This window comes from Centruroides vittatus, unplaced genomic scaffold (assembly GCF_030686945.1).
Source record: "Centruroides vittatus isolate TY-2023 unplaced genomic scaffold, ASM3068694v2 contig_329, whole genome shotgun sequence".
Taxonomy (NCBI): domain Eukaryota; kingdom Metazoa; phylum Arthropoda; class Arachnida; order Scorpiones; family Buthidae; genus Centruroides; species Centruroides vittatus.
The window spans coordinates 3,817,991-3,836,190 of NW_027122113.1; positions in this window are offsets into that span (position 1 = coordinate 3,817,991).

Below are 18,200 nucleotides of genomic sequence, written 5' to 3' on the forward strand. Positions count from 1 at the left end.
ACTCTATTTCTTTCCCCTTCATCTTTTATTTTGATGCGTTTTTATCCACTTTCCTAACTGCTTCGATACATCTTCGTCCCACACATGGCACCAACGTTGCTTAAAAGAAAAATGCAAATTGAAGGATTTACAACATGGCACAACTTTTCATCCACGATTCCGCATCAATTCTCTTATCATAAAAGCCGGAAGAGAGTTCAAACATCACAGAAAATGCATCGGAAAGATAAGTAATAAACGTTATTCTTAGAATATTTTTAATTTCAACTTATACATGGAAAAATAAGTCAAGCGCACGCAGCATCCTAGTTGACCATATTGTGTAAGTTCTTCCATCAAACAAATTGATTTTCTGATGGAATATAAACAAATAGATCTCCGAGTAATAGATTCATGCTTAAGAGGATTAAAAAAAAATATGTTATTTTTATTCTTTTCCCTAAAGATTTATCTTATTTTATGATCAATAATCATTAAGTCAATCGACCCGAGTAAAAAGTAACAATGAAGAAAATTCGATGATCGATGTTGGTTGGTTCTAGGGAAAAAAATAATAATAAAAAAAAACAAAACTGTACTACTTAGTGTGCATCAACCGACGAAGCAGACTAAGTAGAAAACAAAATGTTTGATTAAAAAATCAACTTATGCGTAAACACTTAAGATAGTTTTCCACAGGGAAGTGAGATTATCTGATGTTTGATATATAGTGCAACGTTCCCCAGGGAGGGGAGGATAGCAGACATCAAACGGTTGTCACACAAAGACCCTAATACCCAGCTACAGATACCGAACAATAGGGTTTTGCTTCGTCTACATAAGCTCTTTTTTTCGTCCCCATGACATTACAGATTGCTCGATTACAAAAATCTGATCAGAAATTCGCTGAAAAAAAAGTGGTTCCTCTTCTATTCAAGCATCGAGAACAAATGAAATCAAGCCTGCATCGCATACTTTGCAGGTCAGAAAGAGATTGGAAATTGCAAAGTCTTATCCGAAAACGGAGATAAAGTAGAGTAGAAAAGAGTTATTTTAATTCTTTAGGAGGATTTGAGATACGGAAAATTGGAAAAATTTACTATAAAATCTCCAAATTTTCTTACAGTTTACGTTGGAGTCTTAAAACACACTAAAATACATAACAAAATCATAAAATAATCACCAGAAGGCATGAAATTAACAGCAAAAAATGTATATCGGAAGTTGAAAACAATGAAAAATGATTAGAAACTTTGCAACATTTACAATTTTCTTCCAAAATCTCTATTATTTTCCCACTTAAGATAGGTTTTTAGATATATGACTCATAGGATGGGAGCCAATAAGTGCGACACAAATAAAAGAGAGTCGAATGGGAACCTCATATGAGGTCAGGCATTTATGGGTGTCGGGGTGCCACGTGTTTACTTTGATTTCTGAGCCGGATATTGGATTGAAACTTTAGCTAATATACGTAGATAAGGTTTTTCCCACACAAGAAAAGAACCCTAAATCTGATGCTAACGAGTTAATTAACACTTAAACTGCAGAATTATCTAATTTCGCGTTTCCAAAAAAAAAATTTAGGAAATTATATTTGTCATCGGTATTAAAAAAAATGAACGCGGAAATGTATTTTTTTCATGAAAAAAAAGGTGATGAGGAAGAGCAAAACTGATTTTTCTAGATTGACAAGACAAGCAAACTTCACTCTCTTCTCAGCTTCATTTTTTGAAATTTAAATTTGTTTTTTTTTAGAAAATTGAGTTGAAACAAGATTTCTTCCTTCACTCTACTACTTTATATACATATACATATATATATAATAAAAAAATCTAAAAAGAAAATCGAGTTATAAAACGAAAGCCGAGTAGTTACATCGTCTAAGGGTAGCAATTTAAGTGAAGAGGGGTTCGAGTATAGGATTTCATTACACATACTCTTAACGAAATTTGGACCATAAAATTGTTGAAACTTATTCAAAAAAGTCCCCGCATGTCACGAAGAGGTAAATAATTCGAACGGAAGTCACCACAATGGCAGGAAATGAAGATTTGATGGCAAGCGATTTCTCCGGATGTCGGGTCACAGAGAAATGCACCCCTGGGGAAACAAACTTGGACACCAATGTCATTTCCGCTTTAAAAGTTAAATTGGATTTTGGTAGCGGAGACGGTAAACCCCCGAGACATTCCAAGTATCACCCTCCATAGAGGAACCATCCTGATAGAGTATCCAACCCTGGATATAACATTAAACGATTGCTTACTTAGTCCCGTCCAATATTCGTTTTTTTTCCTTCTTTGATAAAATAAAAAATAGGAATCAAAAAAATCCACGGAAATTGCTAGAAAGTTCTGTAACAGAATTCCCAAAAAGACTAAAGAATGGAGTTGAAAGATTATTTGGTATAGGAATTATTTAATACTTGTTTGTTGTAAGCCAACTTCATCTTCAATAAGATTATCTGAGTTCTTGGAAAAAATAAATAAATACAAAGTCCAAAAATGTCGTTCAAACTCGGTAAGACTTTTGTAACTCCTTTTTTTCGGAGGGTGTCTTTTGTGGTTTTCTGTTTGCTCGAAAGTAGATTTTAAAGCATTTTTATATCAAATCGTTTCGAACTTGTGCGTTAAAGAAAGATGCTTACTTATCTACAAACTAATAAAAATCTACTGTAAAACCCTCACACCCAGTCTAAAAACCCGTTATAAAAACTACTTTAAGTGCATTTCTATTAAATTACATTTAAATTTTGTGTGTATCTTTAGAATTAAATTGCATTTTTCAGCTTTTGTGTAACTAACTGCATGATTTTCCCATTGAAATCAATTGCTCCTGACAAAAACTCCGTCTTACAAAGAGGTAAGAATATTTAAATTATGAAAATGGTATGTTAATTTTCGATATTCACTAATTGAAAGTGAATATATGGACCCCCAAATATGTCAAAAATTCGTCTTTTGCTTGAATGAAATTCGTAGAAAAGAGTTTAAATAACGAGTATATTTTCGACGTTCTTTAATATTATTTAAAGAATAAACACGAATCGAGTTCAAAATTGAATATTTGTTCCATATTCCAAGCAATTTCGAGCAGCATCTTACATTTTAATTATTTTCCGAATTTTAACTATGTAAGCAATGTTATTATCGAAGGATAAAAAAGGTGATAAATTACAAAATTGATAAAATAAAATGAGTTGTATCAAGATAGTTTCTCTGTTATAAATTCTCTGATAAGTTTTTAGGTCAAAGATCAATCGATAGCGAAATTACACCATTAAAAGCACCACACACACACAAAAAAACACTATCTCAAATTTTCGAAGTTTCGTGTTATAAAAATATAAAAAAAATCTATTATAATTTCTTAATAATTAAACACTGAAATAAAATCTAACAAATTAATTAAATAAATAAGATTTATTTTTAATTTAAAAATAAATAAAAAAAAATTGTTCTTTTGGAGGAAAGGAATTTATTTTTCGTGTGCAGTAACATCGATCGATGCTTAACTTGCCATCGTTTAAGGTTTACGATTGATGTCCTGGTCAGTTTGACAATGACTTTCAGATAATGTCAACTAAACTGACCGATTAGTGTTGATTTTTGACGTCAAACCCCATTTATCAAGCTGTTTAACGCCTTTTTATCATTTTTATCATAAGTAGAAGTGCACTTTCACGCTTGTTTGAGATTCTCTTTTGAGTTCCCAACATCTTTCTTTTTGTTTTAATATTATATATTTTTGTTTAAATAATAAATTTTAATTATTTGTTTAATATTCGATTATTGATTTTTGGAGAGTATTTAATAATGATTAGATTTATATTTATGATGCGAATTATTGTTTGTAGAAGAGGCAATTACGTGATCAGATTGTGTATTCATTATCTAAACGGAACAAGAAATTGAAGCATTAAACATGAAAGCAACGAACAGTGGAAATGAATAGGTAAATAGAACACGAACAACACGAAACTGAATTGAAAATTAGAATAGGATATAAGAAACTGTAAGGGATAAATAATAGACAAAAAATAAGAAGAGAAACGTAACAGGAAACGGAGAAATAAACAGAGTAAACAAGATTTTAATCCGTAAAACACAATATGAAACACGAAATTCAATGTTAAAACAGAATAAGAAACAGCAAATAAACAGTAAAAAAACAGAAACGATGAAATGAATAGAAAACAGAACAGAAACGAAGAAAGTGAAGAGAGAAATAAAACAAAACGTGTAATAAGGGACTGAATGGACAAATAGAGAAGATAACAAGAAACTGAACGAAAGATAGAAAATAATGAAATGAAGAGAAAAAGAAAACGAACAATAAAACCGAACAATAACAGCAAATAACAATATATATAGAATTGCATTATTGAATAGAAAACAAATCTGAAAACAAAGCACAAAACAAGAGAATGACACAACAGAACCGAAAAAAAGAACAGAACAAAGTTTATAACAATGGAACCGGACAGACGAAATAAAGAGAAAACAAGCCAAATTCTGAAAATTACACGAGTAGAATTATTTGGGAAACGATTATTTAAGAAAATATTCATGAATATATTGGAGAAAGCATTTACAAAAGAATTATGATTAGTTTGAGAGAAGTTGGTAAGAGCAATTGTTCAAAAGGAAACTGATAATAAGAAAACTTGTTATAAACTTCTAAATGGGCACAAATTATCCCGTTTGACATCTGTTGAGTATAAGGCGCCACTTTTCCCTATTGACGTCATATTCGCGACCTGTTGTCTCTCCAAAGACCCCGATATCAACCGCCGACCGAGATAACAAAACAGTTGAGTTACGACTCTTCGTCTTCTAATATATTCTTGCCTTTTGTTAGTCTAACGCCGAATACAATATCCTGAGAAAACTTTGAGTCTATTTCAACTAATACATGACAATGGGCCTTTCATAAAATTCTCTGCTCTTGTATTATTTATCAGGGATGTCTTCTCATTTTTTTATCTCTTTCTTCAATTTGTCCTCAATCTTTATTCTTCTTTATTGTCAACAAATATTCTTCTTCTGCTCAATTTTACTTTCTTCTTGTTAAAAATTCGAATAAATGCAGAAATATTTTAATAATGGAATACGAATATGAATTAGGGCCCATATACGGTGTTCACTTCAGACATTTTTCTTCGGGGGAATTTTTTAGGGAAAATATTTTCTCATAAAAGATTGGTGGGGGTTCCAGACGATTTCCCTTTTTTGCCCACAGAATTCGTCGAATAAACTATAAAGAATTAAATTTGATATTCGTAAATGAAAGAAAAAGTCTGTTCAACGGTAATTCTTTAATTTCTTTTGAAGAATTCTGTTAAATTTTCTTCTTTAGTTATGGTACCTTGCTTACTTTTTGGATAGATGTCAAAAGCGCGTGAAATCTTTCTGTATATTCCTTTGTTTTCGCTTTCGTTTATTGTTCCATCTTCTAAGAGGAATAGAGAAAAAAATAGATTTATTACAAGATCAGATTCTTTAAAATTTTCTGGCATGTTTTAAAATTTCCTATGATTTTTATAAAATTCACTGTTTTTTTTTCATTTCAAAAGATTCTTTCGAGTAAACTTCTACTTCTTTGAAATTAAAAATACTTGAATAAATTAAAGTTTTTTTGAGTTTCCCACAGGACAGACTCAGAGAAGATTCGTTATTATACTTCTATATACATGATATGCATTTCACGTATGAATTAACATACTCCTCTTAAGCTCGGTAAATCTAGATAACGAGATTCCTTAACATCTAAATAAAGAAATAATTTAGTCAAATATTTTTAATTATAATTCTAATATTTTATATTATTCTGTTCTCATCTGTCATAGTTCTTAGTTTGCAATACAGAAGATAGAGAAGAAGAAAAATATTAAAAAATAATACCAATAACAAAGTTGAACTAAACAGATACAATTTGAAAGAATAAAATTAAAAGAAAAGGATAGATTTTACTATTTTTTGTTCTGTTTCAAACAAATATAAATATTATAATAAATTCTATTTTTAACAGAAGTGACATGTTTTCCAATATTGTGCAACAGCCGGACACCAAAGACGTCGAAATCGAGAGATCCCAAAGATGACAAAGAAGAAATAATGTTATTTTAAATAAAAATATCGAAATATCATACTTTGCTTTATTCTATCGAGGAAAACAAATAGCTTGATTCAATTTATTTTTAGGTCCACCAGTGATATAGTGAATAAAACCATTGAAAACTGGTTTGCATCTGACGTAACGGCTAGTCACTTTGAGTTTTCCACGTTTTCTTCACTCGTATAACACCTAAATAGGGAATCAGTTTTCCTAGAAAGTCCTTCCGGGTGGCACCCCCCTTGGCAGATCGTCCATATAGCAATCTGCCAAAGGGGGTGCCACCCGGAAGGACTTTCTATGTGGATTTTGGGCTTCTGTATCATATCAAACCATAACCAAATTCATTTTACGTTTCCATTCTGATTTTTTCAGTGAATTCCCACAAAAACAATGCTTCAAGATATATCTTCGAATGTTGATTTCACGTCATATTTTCGAGGAAAATAAAACAAAATAAAAAAAAAACACGCATTTTCCTATAAGCAAAACGAATGAAATAAAAGGGAGAAAAAATGCTCTCATTTAAATTTTTAAAATTCAATCCACATTTTCCGATTCCGAAAATCAGTTTTAGTTAGAAGAACCGATTGCAAGAATCCATAATGTACCGTTGTTTAACCCGAAAACTGTTCTGTATTCAATGTTATTCTTAAGAAAAGATGCAAAAACTTCTTAACAGAAAGTTTTTTCCCTGTCAAAATTTAGTAATGTCATTTTTCGGTAAACGTCGATGGATCGGCGTCTCCCTCCTCAACAATATTACAAGAATATTTTACAGAGGAGAATATAAATGTATGTTTACCAAGCAAATACATTTTTGAATATTTGTACGTCTGTATAAATGTATTTTAGGCACAGTAACATACAGACACGTTCGGTTGTTTCAGATAATCTGAAGTCAACCCGCTCTGACATCAATAAGTCACAACCTCTATCCCACAAATATCATCAATCAAAAGTCTATTCACACAATTTTCGAATTGAATGGCGACTAGTATTATTGTCACCAACATACATTTATGTCAAGAACATGGAAAGAATGTAGGAAAAAAAACTAAAAAAAAAAAGTTTGTTTTATTTTGACAAAAGAAAAGTTTCCGAGGGAAATTATGCGAATTTTATACAAATTTTGTTAGAAATGGAAATATTCTTCTCCTTTCTTCCCCCTTTCTTCTTTGCAAGAGGGGACGAACAGACACACAGACACACACACAAAAAAAGAATAAATTTTTTCGTAGATAAAGTGACGAGTAAGTAATTTAATTTACGATTGTGTGGCTTAAAATTTGATTACCAAGCTTGGCATTTTGAAAATTTGCTGGAATGATTTTGCTCTGAAATTGTATTACTTAATTTTCCGCCAAGCCCTATAGAAGACGATGGCGCCCTCTTAAAATTTTATTCTATTTTTTTCGTATTTATGTATCGAATACTTTTAAAATCGAGAAGCGTAAACTTGAATATAAATTATGTATGCAGGAGTTTACTCGAAATAATTAGTTTGGAGTTATAATACAAAAAGTATATACAGTATATGTATATTTTATGTATTAACTCAAACGGTTATTTCGACATTTAAAAATTATTTTAAGTGTTGCCAGCGCAAAAAAATAAATTTAGAAATAAAAAATGGCTTCTCCTTTCTGAAATTAATTCATCAAAAATAGATAAAGAGAGACTTTTTTACTATATTTAAATGCGCATTATTTAAATTAGTTCGAGTATATTAGGTTTCTTTTTCTTGTTTATCTTGTTAGAAAGATATCTTTTCCAAAGTGAATTTTTGGAAGTTTGGAAAATTGGCAAAGAGAACGCATTTACTTGTGTTTCCAGGTTTGGAGGAGAACAATTGTCGTCCTGTTTCTCTAATCTGGAACTGAAAACACGGAGAGATTATCCTTTACTTACTTCCTGCTATGTTTTGTCTGTTTTGCTTTTGGTGCCAGAAAAGGATTTATAAACCTCTTGGGAATATCTGTTTAATCTTCTTAGTTTCTTCGCTACTTTTTCCTTTTTGTAACAACTAAATCAAGGGGTAAGTTTCTAATAACCTTTTCATAAAGCTTTCCCAACTTAGTTAATAGCTTTTCATCGTGTTTTAAATGCGTTATTGCGAATTTTCCTTCAATTTTTAATATAAATTATTATTGCGAGATATACTTTTTAATGGATTTAATGGTGCTCGTGTATTTTTAAATGTATTTATAATATTCTATACGTGAAAATTAAGGTCGAGCGTATTCAAGAGAAGTGTTAGTGTGTACTTCTCACATTAATATATCTATCATGTAATTATTTATTCATTAAAAACAGTTAAAGGCATGCCTTTGTAAAAACTGGAAGACACCTGTCTAAGAATATAATAAAATTAATAAACCTAATAAAATAACAAATAAAATACAATAAATTCTATATAAAATGCTTTAAACTTAAAATATTCATAAACAATAATTTATCTCCTATATCTCAGGCAATGTGTTATACCAATGGCAATAGCTTCATGAGGCCCAGGCAAATTTGAATTAAGGGGCCCCGTATACAGTGTTGACTTCATACATTTTTCTTCGGAGGAATTTTTTTGGGGAAATATTTACTTATAATAGATTGGTTTGGGGCCCCCTGCTGGTGGGAGGGCCCAGGCAATTGCCCTTTTTTACCCATAGGATAACGCATACGTTATACATGTTTTTACATATATTTATTATAGTTTCCTTCACACACACATTTTGTGTAAAGAACATACATACATATGTACAGGACGTACACATAAATAACAATTACAAGTATAATTCCCCCAAAAAACTTTATATTTGGAATTTAATATTCACAACATTTTTTTAATTCAATAATTACATTCAAATTTCGTTTGAATAAACTTATTTTTTCTTCTATCTTCCTCGTTACTAAAGAAGAAATTGGTACACTCCGAGAGGAATGTAACGAACTGTTTTCTTTATCTTTCTACGCATTAACATAGGAAGAGTTGCGGTTGATGAAAACAATTACATATAAATCACGTAACGTATATGTACTGCAATAAAAAAAAGAAAGACGATAGTTATAGCAAAGTTTACTTGCCTTTTATTCTTCTGGCGCATCTCGAATAACAAACAATCGATTAGAATAAACGTATAGAACACTTTAACTTAAAGAAAAATTTAACTATCGCAAGTTATTAAACTTTTAAATGATTTTTTCCCCTTCTTTTATTGAAAGAAGGAAAAAAAATCCAATTCTGTTTAAAGTGATTTAATCTACTTTTTGATATAATTATAAATTTTTTTCGTAGATAAATTTATCAAGCATTTTTTTCCCTTTTCATTTTCTTCCTGTTTCTTTAATTTTATCTTTTATATGAAATTCGAGCTTTTATATTTAATTAGTAATAAGATACTCTTTCGTTTAGAAAAATTAAATCTCAAAACGAAGGAAGTAAATGTCCACCCACCCCTTTAAAAAAAACACCATCTCTCACCTTTCTCGTTTCCTTAGTAACAATTAAAATTCGCTTCAATGTTTTTTATATTAAGTTTATCATATGTTGCAATTACTTTTATCTGCTGAGAGATCGAAAATTTCGTTAAAGAAGTTAATTAATTACGTTTATCGAATGGAAGAATAAATAAAATTCGTGTTTTTACAGCCTCATCTTAGGATTTTCCTATTATAGAGGCCACAAACTCGATGCTCACATTGATATAACAAGATCATCTCTACAATAAAGGGGGAAAAAATAATTAAGCGGCAGAACAGATGAAGAATAGAAAGAGGGATGATGAAAGAGCATCTAAATGAAAAATAATAAATTAGGTGATGAAGAGGGTGAAGATAATGCCATAGAGAAGTATAGAAATCTGCAGATCTCTCGTCTACACACAAAAGAGTAGCGGGATGAAGGATAGAGCTGGAGCTGAAGTCTAACAGATGGGGATAAAGGATGGCTACAGAAAGCGGGAAACAACACATTAACTCAACAATTAGAGAAACTACAGGATGATGGAAAAGTAATGAAGTTGGGAACAATATTTCAGGAAGGGTGTAGAAGCTAATGTAATATTGTTGAGTTAATTCGTAGCCAGCTATAAACAATTGCTAACAATTTTGTTACGGGGTATAAAACAGAAATAATTCTAACACGTAATACAAAGCACTTGTATATATATATATATATAATGTTAAACTTCTCGAGTCTGCACCATTCATTAATAAGGGAAACGGGATATCAATTACCGAACTGGAGATATATGATGACACAAACATTATACGGTCCGGGCCCGGATAATTAAAACGATACAAACCGAATCGGTGTAATATTTCAGTTCGACGTCGCTGACTCTGCAATTATGATCGACCACATCCATTAGAGGAGGTAGAACCCTTCCAATTCTCTCTCTCTTCTCTTGTACAGAGCTGCTGCAGCGTTTATTAAACTGGCAGCATCATCATCCAGACACGAATTATTCTAACGGTGTCGGATTTCTTCAATTCACTCGCTGCTTTCTAATAAGACAAGATATCATGTCATATCGGGAAGGGGTCCTCTGTTTCGTGCCTGATACAGCCTTGCAGGATATAATGATGTTACATGCGCTCCGTTTCTCTGGCAAAAATCTTGATATCAATGGGTGGAAGTAACGAAAGTATGAAATTTTCGGATGAAGGAGACGATTTTGATGCTTACTGTGACGTTTAAAACTTTGATATATCTGCAACCGACTCCCTTAAGGTGTCTACTAATGTAAGAATAATCAATACGTCAGATAAATGCTGTAGAATATCCATTACAACTGACGTATCAACCTTTGTAGCTATATTAAAATATTCTTCGTTAAATTAAATATCATACATTAATTAACTTATTATAACTATTTCAAAATTAAAATTAAAGGCGAGAACTTATAAAATGCTTAAATTCGTGGAGTTAAACTGGCTAGAAATGCAAATAATCGAAGGATAAAGTTATTTTAACCTCAATTTTTATAAAATTAACGTGTCAAAACCTCTCATTAGATTAAAAAAAGTGGCTTTGACACTTATAAATAATAATTGTTGTAGCATTACTTAATGGAAGAAGCTTAATTTATTATAAATAAATAAATCTTATCTTTTCACTACATGCACATGTTAAACGCTTTCATGGAGTTAAAATTAACATTAGAAAATGAATGAAGGTTTTCATGAATATAGAAAATCCATTTATATTGAAATTTATGGTAATTCTTACCATTATATTGCATATTTCCTTTGCATTTTGTTCTTAAAGAGATAATAATAATGCTTTATGAAATGTGTAATATTAATGACCCGAAGGCTACACATTAATTCCAAATTAAGAATTTACTTTCATTTTATCTTAGATAACGTTCACAAAATTAAATTTTTAAATTTCTAAAAATAAATTTATTTATTTTTTATGTAATCGCATCAATGAAACAAGAATAATTACTGAAAAATATATATTTTTTAAAATGATTTTTCGAGATTTATTTATTTTTTTTATATTATAAAAAATCATCTAAAAAATAACTTTATGAAAGGAAATTTCATTTTCACTTTTATATGTTTATTTTTATAGAAATTTTTTCATTTTTTCTTATTAAAAATAATATTTTAGTTTATTTTCTGATGAATTTAAACCACATTTAGATATAGAAGAGTCATTTTCTATTAAGAAAAATTGTAAATCTTAGATTATTTTCGATGAATATCTTCAAATTCTGTCATTTTTAAAGAAATAATTCCCTAAATATCAACAATTTTCCAAGTAATTTATTAAGTAATACTCAAATATTCTAATTTACTAAATAATCCCAATTCTCCGAACAATTTTCGAATAATATCCCAACTTAAAAAAGAAAAAAAAATCCTTAAAGCAATCTACCAAATTCCTAATATTCAAATTATTCGACAAGAATGCAAAAATCCTTAAAAAAAAAAATTCCCTACAAATCTCCCTCAAAAAATCCTTACACACATTGCCAGATTTTTCAGGGATTTATGATCATCTCCTAATTTTCCCCCTTCAAGGAATTGCAATGAATACGCGTTAAAATTCGTGGATAAATGTTATTTTACTTATTTATTTATTTATTTTTTTACCATTGTAGTTATTTTCCTTTAATTTATTATTCAGTAAAAATAAGTTTACACATCGATTCTTGAGAGCAATTTAAAACTTGTATTTCTCTAGGGAATTTGCGCTTCTTTTTAACATCATTTGTAAACACAAACATCAATTTATGTCTGAAAAACGTTAATTAATATATTTTTATTCATAATTTTTATATATATATTTTTTTTCATTTAACTCGAATGCAAACTAAGTTCATAATTTCCAACTTTTCAAACTTAATTTACATTTTTTATTAATATTATTTTTAATAATTTATAAAGCTTTTAAAAAAAACGAATTTAATTATTAATTTTTTAATTTTTAATTACACATTTATGCTATTTTTATAACTATAAAATGAGTTTATTGTAATTATCATAGGTACATAATTAAAAATTTATAGCCTTATTATTAATTATAAACTAATTTAATTATTTAATATTTATTAAAGTTCTATCTTTTATTATATGTAACAGGGAAAATAACGCAAAGAATGAACACCCAATTTTTATATTTTTGGATTCGTGGAGCCTTAAAACATCGAGAAATGCAAGAAAATTTGGGGTTTTTAACTGTATGTATGGATGTTTGTGTGTGGGGGGGTTGATTTTGTTCGCCCAATTTGAAGCTTAATAACTCCTGTGCCTTCTGTCCAAAATTTCTGAAATTTTGCATGGAGGTTTGTTTATTAGGGGAATTGATGCTGTTAAATTTTGGTGGTTAAAGGTCGAGGGGGTGGAGAGATAGAGTGGGGTCGGACTTAATGAAGACTTTTCTGGTTTTTAGCATTTGCAATTTTTTGATAAAACTCATCTCTACCTTCAAAATTAAGCTTTTCGCCATAATTAATAATACAAAAAGTCGTTTTAAACGCAATCTCACAACAGATGGCGCTACACGCAGTTTTAACTTTTTTGCCAGGAAAGTTATGCAACTCGTTACTGGATATTTTATAATTATAAACTCAACAGAAACAGCTTTAAGATGTGATTAAAATTAGCATTTTTTAAATTATTATAATATGTAATTTATTTTATAATGTAATAAAAAACAAATTTAAGGTAAAAATTAAAAAATTTTAAGCTTAAATTTACTTTTTAATAAAAATAATTTTAACGAAAATTCTTTTCTTTTTTTTTTTTTTACTAAATTTATTTTTAACAAGTGGATTTTTGTGTCTCGTGTCTGGAAGATGCTGCTTAGATGAGATGAAGTGTTGCAGATGCAAATTAGATACTCCATGAATATTAATTTCTGTTAAGCCATAAGTCACTTTATCTCAAAATGTTTCGTATGCATTAATTTATACGAGTTGTCATTTTTTATAAGATATATCCCAGTTTTTAATTAATTCAGTGTTCCAAATAGATTAAGATATTTAAAGTTTTTTTCTTTTAAACGTGATCTCTAAAAAATTATTTTTAAAAGAAGATAAATTTTTTAAAAATATTCTTCCAAATTTGTATTGTTCCTCTATTTTTTTTTCATTTGTAAGAATGTAAATTGTGGATTATTTTTCTCCAAAATGGTTTCAACTCGCTTAATGATTGTACGGTTCCTCTGATTAATTCCCTAAATATCTGCAATTTTCTAAAACTATGGCACTTCTGAAATATCCCTAATTTTCTAGATATTCCCAATCCACAAATGTCCCTAAATCTTTAAAATAATTCCCCAAATACCCGATTCTCTAATATCTTAAATAATTCCCCAACCATTTCCAATTCCCCAAATCCCTAAGCAATTCCTTAAATATCTTTTCACTTATCCCTAATAACCTTCACGGGATGATTGACGAGCATTTCTACTGAAAATTTTTCCAAATTTAAACGATTTTCTCCTTAAAAAATCCCTACTTTATATTGATAATCGATTGTTTCTTGTAAAATCCTCAAAGTTGAGCGGTAATCAATTTTTTTTTTCCTCCTTCCTTCGTTTATGTTTAAGAATCCTCTCCAAATTTCTGTTGATGATCGATCCTTTGCTGATCGATCGATTGTGTAGACGATCATCAAAATTGCCATTTTCTTAACATCTTTCAAAATTTCAATCAATAATCGATGCTTTTGACTTAAATCTAGAGAAGATTTGGTATAATATATTTCTTAAAAATAAGACATCAAGATATATTTATTTTTTGATAACTCCAAAAAAATCAAAGAAAAAAATACAATATATTCCATCATTTTAGTCAGAAAATATCAAATATTTCCATAAATATTTTCTCTCTTTTCTAACTGCCATTCTCTTAAGGGAGTAAGTATTGTGTGTAGAAAGAAGGGAGAGAGAGAGAGAGAAAAAAAAGAAAATATAAAATGTTTTACTGTTTTGGCATCCTTACCGCCAAAGGGCCCGTCTTTCTGGCGTCACAGAATAATATTTAAGGGTTTACGAGTCTTCACGTTAATGGTCTATTATCAGCTTCAACATCACTGCATCGTTTATCCCGAGCATCCTCTCAACATCAACTGATGAGATTCAATGCAGGTGCACGGAGAAATCTATATTTTGGACTTTGGTGATAAATTTCTATTTTTGTGGGCTGTACATCTGTCAATTGTTGTCATCGAAACTCATTTATCATCCCAACTCAATGAGAAATTGGATAAACATTGCGGAGAAAAAGGGAAATATACTGCATTTTACGATTAGAAAGCAGACGTTGCAAAAGTCATAAATTTTCTTTTTGGCTTTTTCTTCTTTCTTCTTCTTCTTCTTCTTTTCCTCCCCCGCAAAAGTAAACAGAAGAAGATCATTAAATGTTACTGTTTTTATTCCATTACTGAATATCATAATTGGTAAAAGAAACAATTTATTCGTTCTATGTATTGAGTTTAAAACAGAAAATAATTCTTGAAGTAAATAAAGTCGAAAGACGAATTTTAAATCATTAAACAGGAAAAAAAAAAAATTGGGTAGAGAAGAAATAAAATAAAACTTTTCTAAATAAAATCGATTTTAATGAGTTTAGATTTTTTATTTTTATACGATAAATTATATAAAAATATGGCCAAACCTGTCCAAAACGGAAACCTGCCAAAAGGGGAAAAATTCTTCGAAACGAACGATTTTCCATGCTGAAGAAAACCAACCTATTCAACGCGGAAACCTGTCAAACCGGAAAAGAAACATTGGTGTGGTGCTATTTCTGTATATGCAGGTTTTACATAATTAACAATTTTTACTTAATTAAAAATTGTGTTTTAGTTTGGAAATCTCTTCCAAACTAAAACACAATTTTTTTTTGTTGGAAGAAAAAGAAAAATGCTAATTTTTCTAACTTATATGATAAATTCTTTATAGAAAAGACTGAAGTTTATTGCAGTCTTTCTTTCTCTCCTCCAATAACTAAGAGAATTATTACATCACATAAGAAAAGGCCCAGATATCAAACGGTGCAGGCATCCCGTCTGTAGTAGACGGGAAAATCCCCTTATGTGGAATTAAGAAGAGCGATACGGTCCTTCTGATCCCGATTCTCGCATCACTTGTATATCAGACTGTCGCAAGAAGATTCTAAATGATAAATGAGAAAAAACGTTAGGTCTAACGACAGTAGACTTCTCTACCTCACCTTCGATAATCGTAGCTGCACGTTGGCTCTTTTCTATCCATCATAGGATCGGCTGGGAATGACGTACAAAAGAAAATTATGTCGTATATTCGTCCCTAGGTATCGTGTTATTTATGTCACCATTTTTTAAGGCCGAAGAGGCTATAATTTTTAATGTTGTAGTGGAGTTAATTTGGGAGATATTAGTGGAGAAAATCGATAAATTTTCCTCTATTAAAGTGGATTCCCCCCCCAGAACGGAAAGATATACGTTGCTAGAAAGATTTTCGTGTGGGTTAGAGAATCGTATCTAGATATTGAATGACTCAGAATGGTGTATCTAGGTGTCGAGTGAACATATGCGTGCACACGAATAGAAACACTAATGTACCGTACTGTACTGTACCTAGTGCAATGTTAAACACTCGAATAAAAAAGAAACAATTTTATAAAGACGTTCTGTTTCAAGATAATTTACCTTATAAATATCGACTTTACCAATAATTTCATCCTTATTTATGATTTTGTTCTTCTAAATGCCAAGCATTATCTGATGTTTTTTTAAAAAAATTATTTAAAAATTACATTTTCATTTAAAAAACCTATAATAATATAATGAAAAAGAAAATTAATGATTTATTAAATAAGTAAAAAATTAATTGAATTTAAAATATATAAAAAAGAAGAGTTTAATTCCATGTTTTATTGATTTATAACCCAATTACTTTTTAATGGCATCTTCACCGCAAAGCAATACTGTCATAAGGTGAAGCAACATATACAGGGGATAAATAATATTTATTGTTAGATGATGTTACTGTAATGAGGAAACAAATACCAGTTTGTAAATGAGCTAAAAGATCGTAAAATTTTTATTATTCACCAGATAACATTAAATATTAAGTAGTAAAGTAAAAATAAACCGATTTTAAGAATGACATAGTATAGCTGTTTCTCTGCCCCGAAGCACCATTGCGTCTAGGGAAAATAAGCCTGGTACGTTTGATTCTTTAATGAAGCTCTTGGGAACAATTTCCTATTTTGTATACGGTAGCCGTTTTAATTTAACATCTCTTTTTATTCTTAACACCATTATAAATAACTCTGTTAATATACGAAAACTTTCTACTCGACAACATCGAGTTAAGAGGCAGAATCATTTTTATTTTTCGAAATGATTCGCATAATCGTTTATCTTCAGAATTATTTTCAACTTTTGCGAGCTGCACTTCAGCATTAAATTTACTTTGTTTATATTACACTCTTTATTTATTGCCCCTTATTTCTGAAAAGAATAAATAAGGAGGAGTTAGAAATGAATATTCGCTAGAAAAATTCGCTGGAGAATATTCATTTAAAAATTATAGAAAACGAAGCAAAAAATTACAGGGAACGAAATTAAAAAAATATAGAAAAGGAAACAAAATTGACAAGTTTAATAACCAGGAAACAAATTAAAAATGGAAGTTCTTAATAATGTAAAAAATAGGGAAGAAAGAAAAGTATCTTGTAATGAAATTAGATAAGAAAATCGTAAGAACAAATTAAAAAATAAAACTAATAATTAACATAATAAAAGAGTTAATGAATCAAATAAGTAACAAAGAGTAATAAGTGCTTAGAAATGTTAAGATAAGGAAGAAACAACAAGCGAGACGACGGTATTAACATAACATTGAACGGAGAAAAAACTGCCAGTACGTTTTTTTCTTTTTTTTAAAAGAAGAAACCTGTAAAATTCAAAGTTATGCTTTAAAATTTTTATATTTAGAGCCATTTTCAGGTAGAAAGAGAACCTAAAGCAGTCTTGAATATCGATTAGAATTCGTAGGATTTTTCTTTTCTTGTAAAATCTTGCGTTTTAACAAGTGCACTCAAACCCTCACGAGACGGTAGTTTTTACAAAGCGAGAACAGATGTCAGAAGTATTACATTACGCTGTCAGCCTGCCAGTCAAAAGTACAGTTATTACCGTGTGAGACGTCAATATCTTGACTTTTGACTCTTGTGTTGATTTTGATGTCGTCAGCTTCCTTTCCCGAACATCACAAGTGTGGACGCATGTGTGTAACAAGCTTCATCAACTCATGATTCGTATCGATCGAAGGAAGATCCTATGGTTCTGTATGCACATTAATCACTCGTTGACAGATACGGAGTAAAGCACGTCTCTCACCTCGTGCTGCAAATGTACACACGTATACACACACAAACACTTCTAATTTTCTGCAACACAAAGTTTTAAGCTTATATCAACTACGTTTCTCACGTATATAGATGTATAAGCGGGTTCACTTCGTAGATAACCGCTTCATCAATTTTGCCACCGTTCTGTGTCTTATCTCATTTCTACTAGGGATTTTTTCTTCGTTTCCTCCCTCTTCTTGTAGTGTAAAGATTAAACAACTTTCTTTACCCTCGTTTTGTGCCAAGAGT